The 7,713-nt window shown below is 36.9% G+C and overlaps 1 long non-coding RNA gene across 1 annotated transcript; it reads right to left on the reverse strand.

Moving 5' to 3' along the window:
• Positions 1–4,044: 4,044 nt before the first annotated feature.
• Positions 4,045–6,695, reverse strand: LOC127527833 (uncharacterized). The gene is made up of 3 exons (XR_007934956.1): positions 6,607–6,695; positions 4,559–4,610; positions 4,045–4,138 (listed from the first exon to the last, which is right to left on the reverse strand). It is a non-coding gene; the product is annotated as an uncharacterized LOC127527833 (long non-coding RNA).
• Positions 6,696–7,713: the final 1,018 nt, after the last annotated feature.

Below are 7,713 nucleotides of genomic sequence, written 5' to 3' on the forward strand. Positions count from 1 at the left end.
TTTAGCACAGTTAGAGCAGACAGAGATGTAAGTACCTGTGGGAAGCACAAAGGAGGAGGACTCGCTCTCTATGTTAATACACGGTGGTGTAACTCTGGACATGTTAACGTCAAAATCTCCACTTGCTGCAGGGACATCGAACTGTTGGCCGTAAGTTTACGTCCCTATTACTTGCCCAGAGAGTTTGGACACGTCATTGTTGTTATTGTATACATTCCTCCTCAGGCGGACATGGCAATACTATCCACTTGCAGAGCCACAGCACCATACGTCACCGCAGTTTCAGACCCGCAATTGTAGACCCGCAGTTGTAGACCCGGAAGTGACGTTTCAGGACTGACTTCGTAACATTAGTTTCGGAAGGTTTCGGCCGGTCTCGGCAAGTAAGTCTTCTCCAAGTCAGAATTGACGTCACCGCAGTTTGAGGACGGAGAATCGGAAGATAACTTTTGGAAGGTTTCGGCATGTTTCAGCAAAGCCCGGAAAGTAATGTCGGGTCAAGGACCCGTTCAGAAATTAAAAGATAAAACTGAGAAGGAAAAATAGTACAACAAACTAAATAGTACACATCCTTGTGAAGTTCGGAGGGTTTCTGCCATCACCTCGTGTCATACATCAAACTAAACAATACGGATCGTTTCTGTGAAATACACTATTAACATTTACGTTGTGTTCGGGTGTGTAGGAACCATTTAACATGTCGACAAAATTAAAATCGTTAAGATTTGTGTTACTTGAAAATAGTTTTTCGTTTACATTCATGAAACGAAATATACAATATAATTACAATGTTTGCACCACGTTAGATTTTAGTAAAACATTAATAATAAAAGTGATTACATTTTTTAAAATGTACTATGCATGCATGCAATATTGTTCTAAACCAATTTAGAATAAACATTTTAGCCAATCTAATATTTTTAAACATGTATGTGAAGAAAACGGCAATACATGTTACACAGTACACTGAAATATGCTATATATTAATTGCCTTACATAGAACTGCTCTAGTTTTTGTCACGTATTATTATAAGCCACCAAAAAAATACTATTAATAACCCTAATTTATTTATATAGCACCCTTCCTATGCCAAAAATTCAGAAAGAACATCAAGACCTATATAACATTGGCTACAAATATTTCCACTAAATAAAGATAAATACAGGATATACAAAACATTCAAATAGAATAAAAGACAATAATCCAGACTAAAATACAATATATAATACTACAACAAATTTTTGAACAAATAACATAATTTGTGATAATGCAAACCCCGAGTCCCTGGACAGATAGAGGGGGTAAACTGAAAGAAGGGGCAGAATGTCAGGTCTGTTTAATGTCTTCTTAATCAAATGAGTTAAAAACAAATGAATGGAGTCAGCTGATGTCATTAATTTTGGGAGGTCATTCCACAGTCAGGGCACTATATACAGGTGAAGACCCTGCTGTCACCCACAGAGTGCAGGTTAGTGGGGGGCACAGAATCGGAGGACCTTAGTGGGCAGGTCAGTAACAGAATTTGATATTCAATCCTGTAAGACATAGGGAGCAGTGAAGGTGCAGCAGGATAATAATAATAATTCATTACATTTATATAGCGCTTTTCTCAGTATGGCTGGGATGTGCTCCCTGTCGGTGGTCCGTGTCAGGACTCTTGCAGTTGAGTTTTGAATCAGCTGGAGCTGTGATATACGATTAGAAGTGGCACCTGCCAGCAGTTACTTACAATAATCAATGCTGGATGTGATAACAGCAGGGACAAGATTCTCACCATTAGAAAAGGACAGGAATGAGCAAACATAAGAAAGGTGACACAGGTGGAAGTTTAATATGGCTTACATGGGTGAAATAAGAAAAGGAGGAATCAAAGTGACACCGAGATTCTTTGCAGTAAAAGAACGTCTGATGAGATTATCACCCAGAATGGTTGAAGAGGAGCTTGTTTTCTTAAGTTGCACTTTAGTGCCACTTTGCAGGAGTTCAGTTATGTTGCAATTTCATTTTAAAGAGTTTTGCTCTGTTCAGGTTTTAATTTTACTTTAATTTCACTGAGGCAAGTTGTGAGCTGAGAAAGCTGTGATGAAGTGTCACTTTTAACACCGAAATAGATCTAAGCATCATCTGCATTAAAATGATAACCCAGTCCAAAGCTACGAATAACTTGCTCAAGGTGAAGCACAGAGATACAGAAGAGCAGAGGATGTCATTTCATTAACAAAGGGAAGTCAGATGGAGGAACTCCTGTGAGAAATTAAGGCGTGAGGGTTACCCTGGACATGACATAAGCTGCATGGCCACAACGCCATATGCAATAACTTTTACACAAACTGGGACAGGGGCTCCTCAAGATGAAGGTAACAATGCTTAGCACAATAAGGAAAAATAAGCCAGAGCTCCCATCTCAACTGCTGGCCACACAGAATAGGCCAGTGAAGACCTTCATGTTTGTCTAAACAAATGACACATCCTTGGTGCACAATGTGACCTGCACAGGGATAGGAGATTCCATGGCCAGAAATGATAATGGACTATAATGCTACAAAAAGAGGAGTAGAGAATTTAGACAAAACATTACACTGGATGCTGGCCACAGGCAATTTTTTCAACATATTGAACATCTCCTAAAAAATACTTTTGTCATCTGGACAACCTTGAACTGAGACTGGAACAGGGAGAAGGAGACAGAGCCATCTTGGAGGAGCAGGGTAAACCATTGGTGACACCTCACATGCTACTGGGACGACATGTGCCAAAGACCCCAGCATGTACAGTCATTGTGTTAATTCAACAGTCCAATCCACAGAGGAACCAATGACGGCACCTGTAGTGTGTATGCATAGTGAGTGTGTTTGTGTGTCTCACTGTGTGAACTGTACACTTATTACAGGATTGTGTAGAAAATGAAAATATTAAGTTCTGCTTGATAAACACACAGAATGTGATCTGAGAGTAAAGAGTAAACAAGTTATTTACATTGATTGTTAAAATAAAGTGACCATCTGATTTAAAAAAAAGTCCCTCGATAGTACATATGTAGAAAAAATGTAATCATAAATTGAGATTCAACACAATTATCTTTCATGCTTCTCAAAGAGAAATTAAAATACAATGTTTGTAAACTACTGTATTTGTGAAGGACTGAAGTGTGAGGCTATGTAAAACTATCATTGAGTGTACTTCAGTAATGTGTGTAGTGACTTATAAAACCACAATATTACATTATTGCACAGCAGCATCTTCATAATGTCCAAGACCTCAAATCTTTCACTGCTGTACAAAATTATGTTCTGTCCTCCAAGGAAACCCTCAAAAAAAAAAAACACTACATTATTTCCAAAAGGAGACATTTTTACTAATTTTCGTGTTTGTTTTGTGATGAAATATTTTTAAAAATTATTTTAAAAGAGCCTTTAGATAGCACTACTAACATAAGTAAGAAGAACTAATATCAATATTTCAAAATGAGCAGCAGACCCAAAAAAAGACTTGCAGTTAAATTGTTTATTTTCAAAAACTACCCACCATCAAAGGAAAACAGAAAAATCAAAGTATTATAAACTGAAATCAATAGAGTATTAATGCACAATAAAATACAAGTAACAATCAATGTAGCAATAGACAATAATTATACTGATTCATTAAATATGCAGTTTACTTTAAGTTTCATTTTATCTCGACATTCCTGAGTGAAAAGTTCCATATCATCCCTAAACTGAAAAATAAATACAAAGGGTTCTTTTGCCAAAATTAAATCTTCAGTTTCGACTGCATCGATGATGTCCTGGAGAGCTCGGCTTTGGTCCTCCTCCTCCATCTCCAGAAAATGGGGCTCAGACACGGCACCTCTGAACAACCGTCTATGTTGGCGCAACCATTTTACTGCAGTGTGGAGGTCCTTTTTTATTAGTGGTTCCTTTAGATAAAAGACCACAAAGAGAATTAAACAAAACATGTATTTCTACATGCCTATTTAAATAATATTAGATATTAACTGTATACCTCCTCACCTTTAGTGAACGCCTTTGTCCTGTACAAAATATTCACACGTTAGCCACAGAGAAAGAGATAACTTCCAACAGCAAAATTCTCCAATAGAATAAAGCACCAGCACCTCCTGATCAAGGGTAAATCACACTGCCATGCAGAGGGAAAAAAACAAAGAACATTAAAACCAGTAACAGATATTAACAAATAATCAGAGACATAAGTGAAAGCTTACAGCTGTGAAGTCAAATGGCGCATTCAAGACAAAGTGCAGAGCATACTGTGGAGCACACAGAAGAATTATTTCAAATTAATATTTAATCTATTTGCATACAGTACAGTGCACACTCTACTTACTGCAATTTATTTATAGTGGTTCTAAAGTATTCCCAACCTAAAAAATAAGTTTCTTTGATTTTCTCACCATCAACATGAAAACTCCACAATCCACTCACCCAACCAACTGCTGTGGAAGATTCCGAAATTGAAATGGATTCATATCACCTACTGCAAGTTACAAAACAATGACCATTACTTGTAGTCCTCTCAATGACATCCCTATAAACTAACCTTGTTTTTAATTAGTATCCATGTGCCTGAAGATATTCGTTTTGTCTTGTTACTGTAACAAAAACAAATAAGTCTTTCACATACAAATGTAAATATCCAATATGTGCTGATAATTAGGTAGAGTAAGAAAATCTTGATGTAAGCAGAATACAAGCACAACTTCTTAAAGTAGGCGTGTGTTGTTTATCAATATTAGTGTGACTGCATTTTGCATGTGAATAACTTAAATATTTACAATACACACTTGAATTAATTAAAAAAAATTTGCAATGCTTAGAAACTTAAAACGTAATTAATATCAACCTCATTGTTTTAAATATTACATGTACACATAAATTGGTGATCAAAATTAGAGAACATTTATGAACACTTATTTTTTTCAAATATTGTTAATCTTAACTATGCAAAATGATACAGGTGATCACCAGTACCTAATAATTCAATACGAAATACAAAATTTGCAGAAAGAAAATAAAAAGAAAGCAAAACAGGGGTGATATATACTATGCATATTTCCTGGCTCTTGTAAGCTCTTCAGCCACTGTATTTTGAATTAAATTAAGTCTGTTATCAGCCACAAAGCCTTACGGTGATCCATGTAGAAGTAATAAAAGCACGGATAAGTTATTTAGCATCATGGAATGCTAACATAATCTAAGTTTTGCAATATTTCTTAAGTAAAATGAAGGCTACTCTAGATACATGTTTAGTATGTGTATCAAATGAAAGATCATCATTCTGTAGATATACCCAAGTTTAGAATTAGTGTATTAGTGTGTTGTGAGTGATAGGGGTGCCATCTACAGACATGTTACATTCAGATTGACATTTTTACCAGCTTTCGAACCAATGACTAGCACTTCTGTTTTGTTAGAATTCAACAAATGAAAATTTCAAGAAATCTACTTTCTACTAGGTAAACCTCTATTTTAGAACACTGAGATTGTTCATGCAGTTGATCAGATGAATATCATGGTCTATTGTATCAAATGTGACACTTACTGTAGATTTAATACTATGGGCCTAAAAATGCAACCATGGTCAGTGGAGTGCAAATCATTGAATACTTTGACTAAAGCAGTACCTGGGTAAAAATGTTACAAGAGATTACTTTTATTTGCAAAAATACAGAGAACCGCTTACCTACACCTTTCTCTAAATTTTAGAAATACAAGAAAGATTAGAAAATTGGTCTATAATTTGATAGATCACAGTTAAAAAGATTTTTTTTTACCTTAAGAAGAGGTTATTAGCCAGATAAATAATGTAGGTACATATCCAAGATTTAAAAACTAATTTATAATACTTAAATGTGGCTTACCAAATAGAAAGTAAAGGATCTTTCACAAATGTAGTAAGATTTAGACTTGTTAACAAATGCACCAAATTCTGAACATTCAATTTGGGCAAAGGATTTAAATTTCTCAGATTTCTTAAAAGCAACATCATTTGACACTACTTCACTGGCTAAATAAGAAAACATAATTTATTATAAAGTGGTGTAGAATTTTAAAGCTTATCCCTAGATTACTTTTTCATTTAAAGACTTAATGTTCACTTCTTAACCAAACAGGAATATGTTTATTGTTTCATTTTCATTAAAAAGTCGTGCCCACCCCCAAAAAAGAAAAGAATTAAAAGTTAAATAAACACTACGTTAACATTCGTTAGGAAATGAATGGATGGATGGCTGGATGAACACAATTTATAAAATGTATAACAAACAATAAAATGGAACTTAAAAGATCTTAATTTAAGTTAAATATCGTCTTAAAGTACTGCGAATTTTCCGTTCATCAAGAACATAGACTGAACTTTGGGCAAAATGCATTTTTATCGTATTTTGCTGACAATGCAACATTAAGTGTCGATTTCCCCAGTTTTTACGAGGCAAACCACCGTAACCAGTGTTGCAGTCATTAACAATTAGCTCGCCAGCCAAAGATTACATACATGTAAACGTAACGTTAACTTTTCAAAATGTTTTGCAAAATTTACAGTTTTATAATTATAGTTAAGAATAACAGTAATAATAATAATAACAATACCGTGCAGTTTTCTGTCATATTTTGTTCGTGCTCGAAAATGCTGTGTTCTTGCTAAAAACTAAGACTTGCTGTGTTCGATAAATGGAGGCGTTGTTTTCGCTTTGCCTAGAAATGGAACCGTCACTTCCGGGTCTAAAACCGCGGGTCTACAACTGTGGGTCTGAAACTGCGGTGACGTATGGTGCTGTGGCTCTGCAAGTGGATGCTTCTCGGACATGGAGACAGCGAGTGACATCATCCATTCCGCTGTTGCTAAGTTACAAACACAGCACCCTGAGGCGCTTGTGCTAATCGCTGGAGACTTTAACCATGTGACGCTGGACAAAACATTACCTGCCTTCTCCCAGTATGTGGACTGTAACACCCGGGGAAATAAGACTTGATTTACTGTATGCAAACGTTAAAGACGCATACAGCGCCACCCCGCTGCCTGCGCTTGGGAAAGCAGATCATAACCTGGTTCTGCTTCAGCCTCACTACAAACCAAAAGTGAGGGTCCTACCTGCAACCACATGATCATTCAGGAAGTGGACCCTGGAGGCTGAGAATACTCTGAGAGAATGTTTTGGAACTACAGACTGGGATATCCTGCAGGGATCACATAGTGAGAACATTGAGGAAGTTGTTGACTGCACTACTGACTACATCAACTTCTGTATGGACATTGTAGTTCCAGTAAGAACTGTACACTGCTATGCTAACAACAAGCCATGGATTACAAGTGACATCAAGGGCCTTTTGAACCAGAAGAAAAGGGCTTTTAAAGGCGGTGATCAGCATGAGCTCAAGCGCGTGCAGAAGGAACTCCGAGTCCAGCTCAGGGCGGCAAAGGAGCAGTACAGGAGAAAGCTGGAGCAGAAGTTGCAGAATAACAGCATGAAGGAAGTGTGGGATGGGATGAAGATTATCACTGGCTGCAGCTCGAAGCGGGGTACCACCATCGAGAGAGACGTGAAGAGAGCAAACCAAATGAACAACTTCTTTAACAGGTTTGACCACCCTAATCCACTCTCACTCTCACCTCAGAGTACTGCACCCTCCACACATCCTTCTGCTGATTCCAGCATAGGAGAGACATCCCCACCCATAATTACAACAGCACAGGTG

The sequence above is a fragment of the Erpetoichthys calabaricus genome, chromosome 5, assembly GCF_900747795.2.
Source record: "Erpetoichthys calabaricus chromosome 5, fErpCal1.3, whole genome shotgun sequence".
In the NCBI taxonomy this organism is placed as follows: domain Eukaryota; kingdom Metazoa; phylum Chordata; class Cladistia; order Polypteriformes; family Polypteridae; genus Erpetoichthys; species Erpetoichthys calabaricus.